At 41.7% G+C, this 12968-nt stretch overlaps 1 protein-coding gene across 1 annotated transcript in view; it reads right to left on the bottom strand.

Annotated features, from left to right (window-relative positions):
* PDGFC (platelet derived growth factor C) overlaps positions 1 to 12968 on the bottom strand; it is a 161445-nt gene that overhangs the window by 132369 nt on the left and 16108 nt on the right. The gene's annotated exons all lie outside the window — the stretch shown is intronic.

Below are 12968 nucleotides of genomic sequence, written 5' to 3'. Positions count from 1 at the left end.
CAAGGGTCCACTGTATTTTTTTTTTAAAATCTGCTCTTCTAGGTTACAGTAATTAATAGAGACACCTGTCTCCATTACTTTCTCTAAGACTTTAAAGATAAAAGTTTGGTATTTTAAAAAAGGCAGAACATAAAGAAAATAAACATAAATAAAACTGAGGAAAATGAGTGGTAGAAAAATCCTTCTCTACTAACACTTTGAAGAGTAAGTACAGCCTAGCAGCCTCTGCTCCTCTCTCAATTTCATTATAGCAAAAAACAAGAAACAAACAAACAAAAAACACCTCACAGTTATAGAGCTGTGGCTATAATAAATGTTCCTTGAGATTGTGGCTCAAGGGGCCATTTGCAGGAAATTGGACAAGACACACCAGTGTGTTAACTGTAAGGCTAAAAAATGTGTTACACCATGCCCTTCCCTTACACGGCGATCCATTCAAGACCCCACCCCACCCCCACCCCGCGTAAGGGAAAAAACACATATGCTCAAGCCCCATTAGAAGTAATGGAGCTTGTACACGCGACACACTGCAGGAGGCACACTATGGCACGCATCCCATTACTTCTTCCAGGGCATGAGAGGAGTTTTTCCAGCACGGCTTCCAGCATATGCTGGAAGCCATGTACGGTATGTTTGCCTATAACATGGGCATGCTGTACTTCCCATGTGTGCTATATTGTTCATAGCTCAGTTTCTCATTCATATGGTCTGCTATGGTGTCTTGGGGAATCGACAGATAGGCAGGAAGGGGCCTGGCACCAATTTGCCCTCTGTAGAACACAAAAAGGAGCAGGAAAAAACGGCTCCTTTTTGTGCCCTCGAAGGGGTGGCACATGCTGTCTGAATGGGCACATGCCAAGATGGCGCCCAGGCAGCGTAGTGAGGGCTTTGAGCATGCAGATGCTCAGCCCTCACCCCTCCCACAGGACGGCGCTTTTCACCAGTCTGTAAGGGGCCTTGATGATTGTATTTATTTACTAAAGATGATGGTTTGTCTTTCACCAATTTGCAGCATGGCTAGAATGACTTTTATCAACTGTCATGGATTAAGATGGGTATGCAAATTCAGATTCCTTGGTGAACACCTTTGAGGCATCATGTGATAAAGCATGTCTTAACAGCCATCTGGTCAGAGGCGTTTTATTGGTGGCATGCCCTTGAAGAACAGACAGATAGACTGCAACGAATCTACTCAAACCTATTCAAGCCCAATTTACAAGACCTATCCTCTGTACTGCTAGGAATGTGGCTGTGACAGGACATGATGGGACATTGTCTCATGTTCATCTTTGAGCTGGGGAGATATTCCACCTCAAATTGCCCTTATGGGATGACTTCTAAGACCGTGCTGCTTCAAGTCAGCTTAGCTAATGACTTGCCATACTGCAGATTTTGTTGTTGTTATTGTTAACCACCGTCAAGTCAATTTCAACTCAAGGTGACCCTGTGGATGAGACATCTCCAAGACTTCCTCTCCTCTACTATTCTTCTAAGCTTTTGCAGATTCATACCCATGACCTCTTTAATTGAGTCCATCAAACTAGCATTGGTCTTCCTCTCTTTCTACTTCCCTCCATCCTTCCTAACATTATTGTCTTTTCTAATGAGTTATGCCTTCTCATGATGTGGCCATAGTACAACAGCCTCAGTTTAATCATCTTCGGGCAAAACAGATGGCCCCAAAATCCAGTTCTATGCCATCTTGGGGGCATGGCATTTAGACATGCCACATCCTCAAGCCAGACAGAAACTGTGCTGCCAATTACACACCAGTCGGCTTCTGTTCATCTTTGGGGCGTGGTGAAAAGCTGTCTCTACTGCTATTTTTTCATTCCCATTTGGTGCGGAAACTGACTGGATTGGGGCCCCAATGTGCAGTTGCTGTGGTGCTCACCCAGCTCTGTTTTGGCCCTTTGACTCCAAGAAAATTTTAGTCTTCTTCTGTTCAGCCATTTATTTGTTCTTTTTTCTTTCCACAGTATCCTCAGCACTCTTGTCCAGCACCACATTTCAAATGAATTTATTATCTTTTGGGCCATTTTTTTTTTAACTGTCCAGCTCTCACAGTCATTCATGGTAATGGGGGATATGTATGTATGCTTGTCTGATCCTAACCTTCATGCTTAGTTGTATAGCTTTGCTCTTAAGGAGTGTTTCTTGTTCTTTCATAACTGCCATCCCCATTCTTAGGGGCTCGACGGACCATCCCAGAACAGGGAGTGTATGGATCTCATATCTTATTAATGGAGTCTGTTTCCACTGCAAAAGCAATTTAAGAATTCCACATGAAACTTTAAATTCATTCTGTCACATTATCTACTTCAGATAACTAATTTCTTGACCCAAACTCTGAAAAGTATATTTTCAAAATTATATCTGACATTGTTTCATTTTCAATACACAGAATACACTAAAATTGCCAAATAGCTCACCTTTAAAATGTGAAGCTGAAGGATAAACCACCTTCAGAATTCTGACCTTTAAGAACTTGAACTAAATGTATGACACACATGCTGTTTTTCAAAATTTTTATAATGGATGAAACGACTTGTATGTCCTATTGCTAAAACATTTTAGAGCAGGGGTAGGCAAGCTTTTTGAGCCGGGGGCCGGGTTGCTGTCCCTCAGACAACTGGGGGGGCCGAAGCCAAAAATTAAATAATTAAATAATTTTTATAAAAATTAATTAAATAAATAAACTGGGACAAATGTAGGACAAAATTTTCAAATGGAGGATACTTTTTATAAAAAATGGAGGACACGCAAAAAAATTGCTGATTTTTTAAAAAAATGTTAATATAAATGCATGTTTCGGAGGCTTCTATAGACAATTGCCCCCCTTGCCCGCCGCTTGCCCCCCCTTGCCCGCCTCCTCCTGATAGGCCAAAGGCCCCATGCCATCACACGAGAAGCCAAAGGCTCCGGCGGCAATCGGCGGCAAGACCAGGCGGGGGCCGGTCCCAAGGCCTTGCCGGGCCGCATCCGGCCCGCGGGCCGCAGGTTGCCTACCCCTGTTTTAGAGTATCAAATACACACTTTGTGAACAGATTATATGGTCCTGAATGACAAGAGGCTGTTAAGAATTGCCTCAAGCTACAGCCAAAAAGTTATTATTTCTACCAAATACTTTTGTACGATCAAAGAAAATTAACTTTCTCCTTGAAATGTTCTTATATCCCACCATATAAAAAATTTATGTAACAATTTACTGATGTATATTTACTGTGTGTTTGGATGCTTTTTAAAAAACACATATAGCCATAACAAATCAAAATAACCTATTTCTGTATTAAAATATTAATATCTCACTTTTCCACTGGATGACCATCAAGATGGTTAATACCATCCACTAATAATATCAAGATTAAACAATTCAAATAATAAAATAATAGTCGAAAATATGAACGAAACCAGACAACCAAACAAATAAGAATAGCAAGTTAATTACCCCGATACAAAACCATTTTAGAAAGCCAAACTACTGCTCCTCAAACATAAACAGAATAGTGAACCATTCTAGCAACAAATTTTTAAAGGAGAAAAGGGTCAAAGTAAAAGTTGAAGCATGAAGGGTCCAACAAAACAAGTCAGGTAAAACCAATCCAAAGTAAAACACCATCCAAGTTAAAACAGTTGAAAGGTTTTTGTATGTCTTCAAGTCATTTCCAACTTATGGTGACTCTAAGGTGAACCTGTCATGCAGAAGGTATATTGGAGTAGAACCATGGGACTCAATGAAAGGGCCAGCAATAGCTGACAGTGGTAGCATTTCTTCCACTAACCTAATCTTCCTCAGGCTGATCAATGTGAGTTCCCACGGTCCAACCCAAGACTCTGTTAAAGAGTACTGTATTTTGTTAATAATCCTCTTCTGAATAATAACCCTATGCCTGAGAAGACCCTTATTCCTGTATTCCAAAGGAGTGCTTTACAGGCAGACACTTCTCCAGGTAACACCTAGCCTTTCCCATGTTTTATGTGATCTCTTCAGCTGGGAGAGGACACAGCTCCCATTCTGGGATAGGCCTCAGCCCTTTCCCTGAAGGGCTCAGGATTAACTGGAGACTTGGCTTGAACTCCATTGTGTGGAAGTTCACCAAGGAATGCCAGGTGCTGTAGGCTGTATTTCAGAAGAAGGAACAAAAACACTGTGAAATTCATGGAGTCACCATAGGTCAAAAAACAATATGAAGATGCACACAGAATTATTGCAGGATTAGGGTTGTAGTCTCATTTCTCTGAGAGTCTTGTCATCAGAACAGAAAGGACTTGAGGCTTAAAAAGTGTTAAGACCAGATATCAGTTTGAGCATTGGACCATGAGTCTGGAGATCAAGATCTGAGATCCCGTTCAGCCATGGAAATGTAGGTCACACATTTTTAGCCCCATAAAACCCTGTGATAGCTCCCTATCCTTCCTCAGAATCTCTATAAATCAGAAATGACATGAAGGGAAGCAGCAGCAGCAGCAACTGCAGAAAAAGCAAAGCTATCAGCTTTTCCAATCCTTAGTCTGAGGATAAAACTTTAAAACACAAAAAGGGGGAGGAGGCTCTAAATATTATGTCACTCATATGGAAACTGCCAAAATATCCTAAACTGATAATGATGAAGAAAGAGGGTTTTTTCCAAGTCTATGATTCTATGATATATAGCAGAACTACTTCCATTCTTCACTTTATTGTTATCTTGCCTTCTTCTCAGACCGAGACTCAAAGCAGCTTACAAAAAGACAGAGAATACAATAATATATATATAAAGGCTTGACAGACAGGCAGCCCCATGCCACCCGTCTTTGCTCTGCATCGTTGCTGTAGCCACCAAACGGCACGGCAATAATGCGCTACCAGAAAAAAGCTGCCTAGAGCGGCTTCTTTTTGCGGTCCCGTAAGGGCCAAATGGTGCTGCCATGATGCCACTTCCTGCCAGTGCTGTTTGGGTGCTGTGTGATGCTCGTGAAATCATGGTGGCGTCCTCATGAACTAGAGCTGATGGTGGCGATGGTGGCAGAGAGGAGGAGGAGGAGGAGGACGAGCGCCTGGGGCCTCCTCGGCCTCCTCTCCACCGCCGGCGCCAGCACCTTGATGCAGGGGCTGAGAGGCAGACTGGAGGCCAAGAGGCCTCCAGCCCGCCACCTGGCCCTTGCATAGAGGTGCTGGCGGCGGCAGCGGCGGAAGCGGAGAGGAAGCCAAAGAGGCCTCTGCCGCTGGTCCTCCGCTGCAGCCACCGCCACCACAGAAGGGCCGGGTGGCAAACTGGAGGCTTCTTTGCCTCCAAAACCCCCACCTGGCCTTCCCCCCTGCTACGACTAAGGCGGTGGCGGCGGCAGCAGCGACGAGGCACCGGGGAGAAAAGGTAAGTAGGGAGGGAGGGAGGAAGGGAGGAAGGGAAAGAAAGAGTTGGGGGGAGGAGAGGGGAGGGAGGGAAGTTGTCCCCAATGGCGGCGCATGTGCATGTGCGCCGCCATTGGGGACAAAATCCCCGGATTTGCCATGCGCGTATGCTCAAATCCGCGCATGGCAAATCCGCGTATAAGGAGGGCCGACTGTATTTTAAAACAGATTAATAACTGTATCACACCACAGAAGTCCTTTTTCTAACTATGGCCTGGTACACACCACCAGGAAGCAGTGCCCTGGCGGCAATAGTAGGGTTCGGGACCAGGCACCAACTGCATGGTTCCAAGCCCTACTACGTGCGGGCGGCGGCCTGATGATGGCATCCCGTCCACACAGGTGCTGCCATCTTTGCGTAAGGGACACGCAGCATCCGCACATTGCTGCGCGACTGTTACGCACTCACGACATAACCTGGGTGCCGCAAGAAGAACCCGGAAATAATGTGCTGTTTGGCAGTTGCAGCGTCCCTCCGGAGTTAAAATGGGTGCCTGCAAACCACCGTTTTTGGGTGGTTTGCACTGTGTCTGAGTTACATTTCATGCTAAAAGTGCCAAAAGGTTTAAGCAGGAACAACCGAAATGAACCATTACAGTATCTTAGCAGAGAAGATGACATCCACATGGTTGTTTTTTGTTTTTACTTCAACAATAGTTATGAAATTGTTAACAGCGTAATAACGAGGCACCAGTTCAGCTAAGCTCAAGTGACGTAAGGGGCCAACAGCGTTCCAATGTGGTTTTCTGGACCAGACTCTCTCTCAACTGCTTATTAGGAACAACTCAACACTTGGTCACTACAGGCAATGTCTGACTTCATATCTCAGCATATTTCTTGACTGCTTGCCTGACTCCCTGTCTCACCGCCAGGCTTTCAGCTCTGAAATAACCATATATAGAGGCTGGCAAATGGTGCTGTTTTTAACAGTCCTTATATAGATTCTGTAGCATATAAAATTAAGAATCCTTCATCATACATTAGGAGTGCTCTTAATCCATGTATATGTTGTGCATTTGCAAACAGGACCAAAAATTAGTAACAGAAGGATATTAAAAATGCATGTTCTACAGTCTAGGATTGCTGAATGTCCCAAAAAGTAACTAAGAAGAAATATATTCAAGTTCTGTCTAAATGCTATTTTTGGAAACAGAAACAATGATTCAACTCCACTAAGTAGGAACAAGGAATGAACAGCCTATTTTTAGCGTAGATTAATTTATTATAATAGCAGAGCCTATTTCTACTTGAAAGGAAATATAGAAGAAAATTAACTTTTTTGCTAGGTTTTTTTTCACATCTTGCATAATATCATGAGAATTCCCCATTAAACTGAAAAATATATTTGATGTGGATTTTGTAATGTCTACAAATGTAGAAAAAAAACCCACTCCATAACTGACTATAAAAGGTCAGTAGGGATGTTTATCAAGTGGAGAATGGAAATTTACAAATACATAGATACAAGCCATTCTTTGATGCTTACATGGTCTCTTCAAAATAAATCAGAAAAAAATGAGAGTAGATTATTAATAATAAAAGTAATAACTGCAACTACAATAATAATTCAAAAGTATTTGCACAGGTCAGTATTGTCCACCATTTTCCAATTAAATATGGTATAAAATATTATTTTTTTAAAGCAGTGAAGGAAATAAGAAGCCAAGCAATATTTACTAGAGCAAGCAATAAAATCTGTGATGGATGTATATACAAGAATCTAGCTTAAATCCAGGTAAGTAACTGTCAGAAATACTGGATGAAAGTTTCATTTAAACCATCCAGATTCTGTGTAGTGATGACAATGAGATCTTTTGAAGGCTCTACTAAGATCAAGTGTAATGTCATCCCCTCACAGGGCCCCACAATCACCTCGTCAAGGTGGGTTCAGAGATCTTACCCACAGGTCCTACAGCCGTTCGTAGCAGGCCCTGGGAATCACCATGCTATTCCCTAATCCTGTACCTTTATGAATTCTCACACATACCTGTCAAAACAGATGTGACCAAATTTGCCTAATCAAGATTTCCTATAAAAGGCACCTCATGGCACTCCTTATCAAATAAGTTTAAAGAAGGCAAAACACAAGGGTCAATGGGGAAATAAGACAAAAATTACAGGTTCAGTGCAGAGTCAACCAACAACATTGAAGACCGGGAGGCAGAATGAAATATAAAAAATGAAATTAGGATGAAGTATGAAGAAGCACATGGAAAGATTTAACAGACTTTTGTATCCCCTGACATGATGCCACTTGAAGGTGCCAGGAATGTCCCACACATTCCTTTGTCCCATCCGGCAACTTTGTCTACCTGATGTATGCAAATATCCTTTTGTGGCAATACAACTTTGCTCAAAAGACACTTATTTAATCTTCTTTATATAATGAGGGAGAGATAAACCATAATCAAAGGCAGATGTTTCTGAACTGCAACTCCCAGCATTCCTCATCATTGGCTGTCCTGACTAGGGCTGCTTGGATATGCATTCCATCACTTTTAGGGGGCTATGTTTTGCCCAATGCTCAGAGGGAGAAGCTGCATCTGATTTTATATAATAGACAGACAGACAGTTTAGGCAATTGTTATATCAGATGATGCTGCCACAGATTGCTCTTTAAAGCACCCTGAATTCAAAAAAGCAGTTTGGAAAATGGGCAACAACAAGAGCTTTTCAAAACGAGAGGTCAGGCTGGTAAAGGCAAGATATGCTAATCCTGATTTTCAGCACTGCAATACATTACTACAGAATCATTTTGGAAATAAGGGAGTAGGCATTATCCCCTCCAGTTTGGAATTCCTTGAACAGTTTTGAGTCAAGGTAGCCTGCACCCAAACTTCACCCCAGCTTATAATAGCTCATGATCACTTCCTTCACTTACTGGCTTCATTCCACAACAATGACCTGTTGTCCATAACATCAAGATCAAGCAAATACTTTGGCTTTGTTACTGGAGTCCTTTGGTTCTACTTGTAGTCTGCTACAAATAGAACCAAAGGACTCCAGCAACAAAGCCAAAGCATTATAGCCAAGATTACACCCACATTCACCTGCAACCACCTAAAAAGAGCCAGACTGCCTTCAGACTGGAAATAGCTCACTCCACCAACTTAATACAGTCCTCCCTCCATTCTCGCGATCTTTGGACCCACTTCCCTCACTTATGCATGAAGAACGGAGGGAGAATGAATGGGGGGCGCACCCACACCTATATTCAAGCCAATTGGGCTTGAATATAGGCGAAACTCTGTTTTTGCAAGGGGGTCCGGAAAGGATCCCCTGTGAAAAAGGAGGGATGACTGTATTCACAAACAACTTCACTGGACCCTACTGACAAGCCAAAAAACCCTCACTAAAATCCAGAAGTCGAGTTATCTAAAAGTTACACATGTGAATAGCTTTCTTTTCTAACAAGTCACAGAATGGTTAATTTTTTAAAATCCCATTATTTATTACTACTCTGCTAGAGTTTTAATGTTGGAAATCTCACACACGTGTACACACAGGTACTCACTCTTATTGTCTTCATAAGACCTTTCAGAAATAGCATACGTTATCAATTATTTCACAGCATTTGCAACTTTCTTTTCCATTCTCAGAAATAAACCATTTATTCTTTTGAAAATTGTCCATGTCAGCTCATTGAAGATAGTTATTGGTGAAATTGGTTTCCCTCAGTGTGCATAATAAATTTCTCACTTGTCTTTTAATAAATTGAAAAAATATGTTGCGAATGACTTCTGTTTTTTTTCCCCTGTAGGAAAATTTTGGGGAATAAAACAAAGAGACCCAGGATGCTACAATTTATTGACTCCAATGCCCCAATTTTGGTCACAAATCTTTTACATTTTACATAATTCTCCAACTTCTTTTCTAAGATTTGCCCTTTACAGCTTCCCATAGAGGCCTTTTGTAGGTGTTTTCCCCCCACCAATATCCTTATTTATCCTTGCTGTGTCAAGAGGAAATGTTAAAAGTGTCTGAAACTTTTAATGACTTTTTGTGCCAGTGTTCATAAGGTAAACATGTTGCCTCACTTGACACCAAAGAAATATTTTTGGATCCTAATAGTATCATGGTGATAATGATCATAAAGTAAATGTCCAGAAGGCAAAATAAATTTGTCATAATGTTAAGGAAAACTATTACAAAGGAACTATCATGCCCAAAACTTCTAAAGTACTTTTCACAAATCCTTTCTCCTTTACCCAGACCCTCAAATCCTCCAGAGAGGCCCTTCTGTCAGTCCCACTTTCATAGAATGATAGAATTATCAAGTCAGAAGGGACCACAAGGGCCATATAGTCCAAAACACACCATACAGGTATACACAACTAGAACAGTTCTGAAAGATGCCCATCCAACCTTTGTTTAAAGACTTCCAAAGAAGAATATGCATTATAATATGTTTTTATTTATTTTGACACCAGAGTCAGTACATTTCTATTGTCTCCAACACTGATTCCACACAAAATTGCTTCAGACTAGGATTCTACCACTTTTGTCTTCACAGCCCTTTTTCTAGTCTCTGAAGCAGCAACAGAAAAAGCACTTTCTCAATATTTTACATCACATCCCTTTAGATACTGAAAAACAGCTTTTGTATCACCTCTCAGTTTTCTTCTCCAAGCTAAAGATATGCAGTTCTCTAAATAGTTCTTAATAGGTTGGTTTCCTGACCTCTGGTCATCTTGGTCACCCAGCCTGTTAATATCCTTCTTGAACTGTGGTGTCCAGAACTTAACAGAGTGTTCCAGATGATATCTGACCAAAGCTGAATAGATTAGCAAGATGGGTGACCAAGATGACCAGAGCTCTGGAAATCAAGACATATTAGGAAACTGGGTGTATTTAGCTTTAATCCGCCTGGAATCCCATTGTGGGAGAAAGGTGGGATATAAATCCTTGAAATAAAGAATAAATATAGCACTACTACTTTCCTCTGGGTATGTCTACACAGGCCAAATGAGCCCCCCCCCCCAACTCCCTTTATGGTACTCTATATTCATGACACAGGACTAAAGCCCAATTTCGACTGTGGACTGTCTTCATGACAGGAGGTCCATCCCTCCCTTAAACCAGATTAAAAAGACTTATGTTTTGCTCCCAATTTTCCAGGAAAATCAGGAGCATTCTGGAACAATATGGGCAGCTGTTTACACATGCTGTGCTGCCTGGCACCACTGATACAAGTCACATTGTGGAACCCAACCATTTGATCAATACTGGCACTAAATTTTCAATCTCAGAAGAAGCAACCTGTGCCAGCTGCTGAGGTAATGGGGAATTCATAGAATCATAGAATCATAGAGTTGGAAGAGACCACACGGGCCATCCAGTCCAACCCCCTGACATGCAGGAAATCCAAATCAAAGCATCCCCAACAGATGGCCATCCAGCCTCTGCTTAAAGACCTCCAAGGAAGGAGACTCCACTACACTCCGAGGAAAGAGTGTGTTCCACTGTCAAACAGCCCTTACTGTCAGGAAGTTCTTCCTAATGTTCAGGTGGAATCTCTTTTCCTGTAGCTTGCATCCATTGTTCCGGGTCCTGTTCTCTGGAGCAGTAGATAACAAGCTTGCTCCCTCCTCAATATGACATCCCTTCAAATATTTAAACAGGGCTATCATATCACCTCTTAACCTTCTCTTCTCCAGGCTAAACATCCCCAGCTCCCTGAGTCGTTCCTTATAGGGCAAGGTTTCCAGACCTTTCACCATTTTAGTCACCCTCCTCTGGACACACTCCAGTTTCTCAATGTCCTTTTTGAATTGTGGTGCCCAGAACTGGACACAATATTCCAGGTGGGGCCTGACCAGAGCAGAATACAGTGGCACTATTGCTTCTCTTGATCTAGACACTATACTTTTATTGATGCAGCCTAAAATTGCACCTCCAGGGCCAGAATTCTCCAGGAGGAGCCCAGAGTATTCTGGCTGGTGTAGACCTGCCCTCTAGCTGGATGCTATACTCCTTGTTGATGCAACCCAGAATTGCACAGGCTTTTTTTGGCCACTGTATCACACTGTTGACTCATGCTTAGCTTGTGGTCTGCCATCATCAAAAGTACAGTTGCTGGGGATATAAGATAGCAGCCTCCTCAATGGCTGTCTGTAAGTTTTATTAATTCCCTTTCTGGGTGGACTAGAATAGCAATAGCAATAGTGAGAACATTTCTATGCCATTTATCAGTGAACTAAGCACTCACTAAGCAGTTTACAATGTGTAAGCCAATTGCCCCCAACAAGGTGGGTACTCATTTTAGCAACCTAGAGAAGGATGCAAGGCTGAGTTGTTCTCGGAGCCCCTGGGATTGAACTCACAACCCTGTGGCTTGCAGTACAGGCATTTAACCACTGCACAACCAGGGATCCCCTTATGTGCCTTCTCCTCACAGCCCTTCCATTGGTTGGCAAAAACTTTTTTATGTCAACAGGCTTTTGAGCACTAAATACGTATTGTAAAAGGACTGTACAATGTTTTTACTATTATTAAATTGTTTTTATCATTTTTAATTGTATGCTTTAAGTTGTGCTTAAAGTTGTTTTTAAATTGATAGTCTAATTCTATTTTAACATTGAGCACTGTATGTTTTTAACTACATAGTATTTTAATTTGTAAGCTAGTTGGAGTCTTAGTTCTGGAGGGAAAGGCAGGATATAAAAAAAGTTTTTATCATCATCAGTTACACTTACAGCTTGAAGACATGACTGTACTGTTTTATCTGAAGGTAAGTATTTACTATCTTACTTCCCAAAATTAACTAAAGCAATTACTATTACACAGGTCTGCAATGAAAAGAACTTTCTTTAATGATTTCGCTATTTCATCTCAAAGATTATCACTATTCACTCTGAGATAGTCCCTCCTGATTTTTCTTCTACTCCTAATCTTCTATCACTCTCGCCTAAACAAATTCTGTGTTTCCTCCTGTTTCTTTGGTTGAACTCTCTACACTACTGAACTCTTCCAAACTTGCAACTTGTTCTCTTGATCCAATTCCTACTCATGTTCTAATTTCTATAGCTCCCTCTTTTCTGCCCTTGCTTCTCTATATCTTTAATCTCTCTCGCTCTACAGGTTCTTTCCTTATGGTCTTTAAACATCCCCTATTCTGAAAAAAACTTCTCTTGACCCCTCTTTGTCTAACTATCATCCAATTTCTCTTCTTCCTTTTCTTTTTAAGCTTTTGGAACAGGTTGTATAGTCTCGCTGTCTTGAGTTTCTTGACGCCAACACCATTCTCGATCCCTTTCAGTCTGGTTTCCGTCCACAGCATTCTACAGAGACGACTCTCACTAAGATCTCGGATGACCTTTTACAGGCCAAGGCTAATGGCCTTTAGTCTGTTCTCATTCTTCTTGATTTGTCTGCGACCTTTGACACCGTTGATCACAGTCTTCTAGTTGATATACTTTCTGACCTTGGGTTCTCGGACTTTGTTCTTGACTGGTTTAGATCTTATTTGTCAGACAGAAGTTTTGCAGTGGTCATGGGTGGTCAGGCCTCATCCTCTGTTCCTTTATATGTTGGAGCATCAGGGCTCTGTTTTAGGTCCTCTTACGTTTTCTCTCTA

This window comes from Sceloporus undulatus, chromosome 5 (genome assembly GCF_019175285.1).
Source record: "Sceloporus undulatus isolate JIND9_A2432 ecotype Alabama chromosome 5, SceUnd_v1.1, whole genome shotgun sequence".
Classification (NCBI taxonomy): Eukaryota; Metazoa; Chordata; class Lepidosauria; order Squamata; family Phrynosomatidae; genus Sceloporus; species Sceloporus undulatus.
This window is presented reverse-complemented; position numbering and strand designations above follow the sequence as displayed.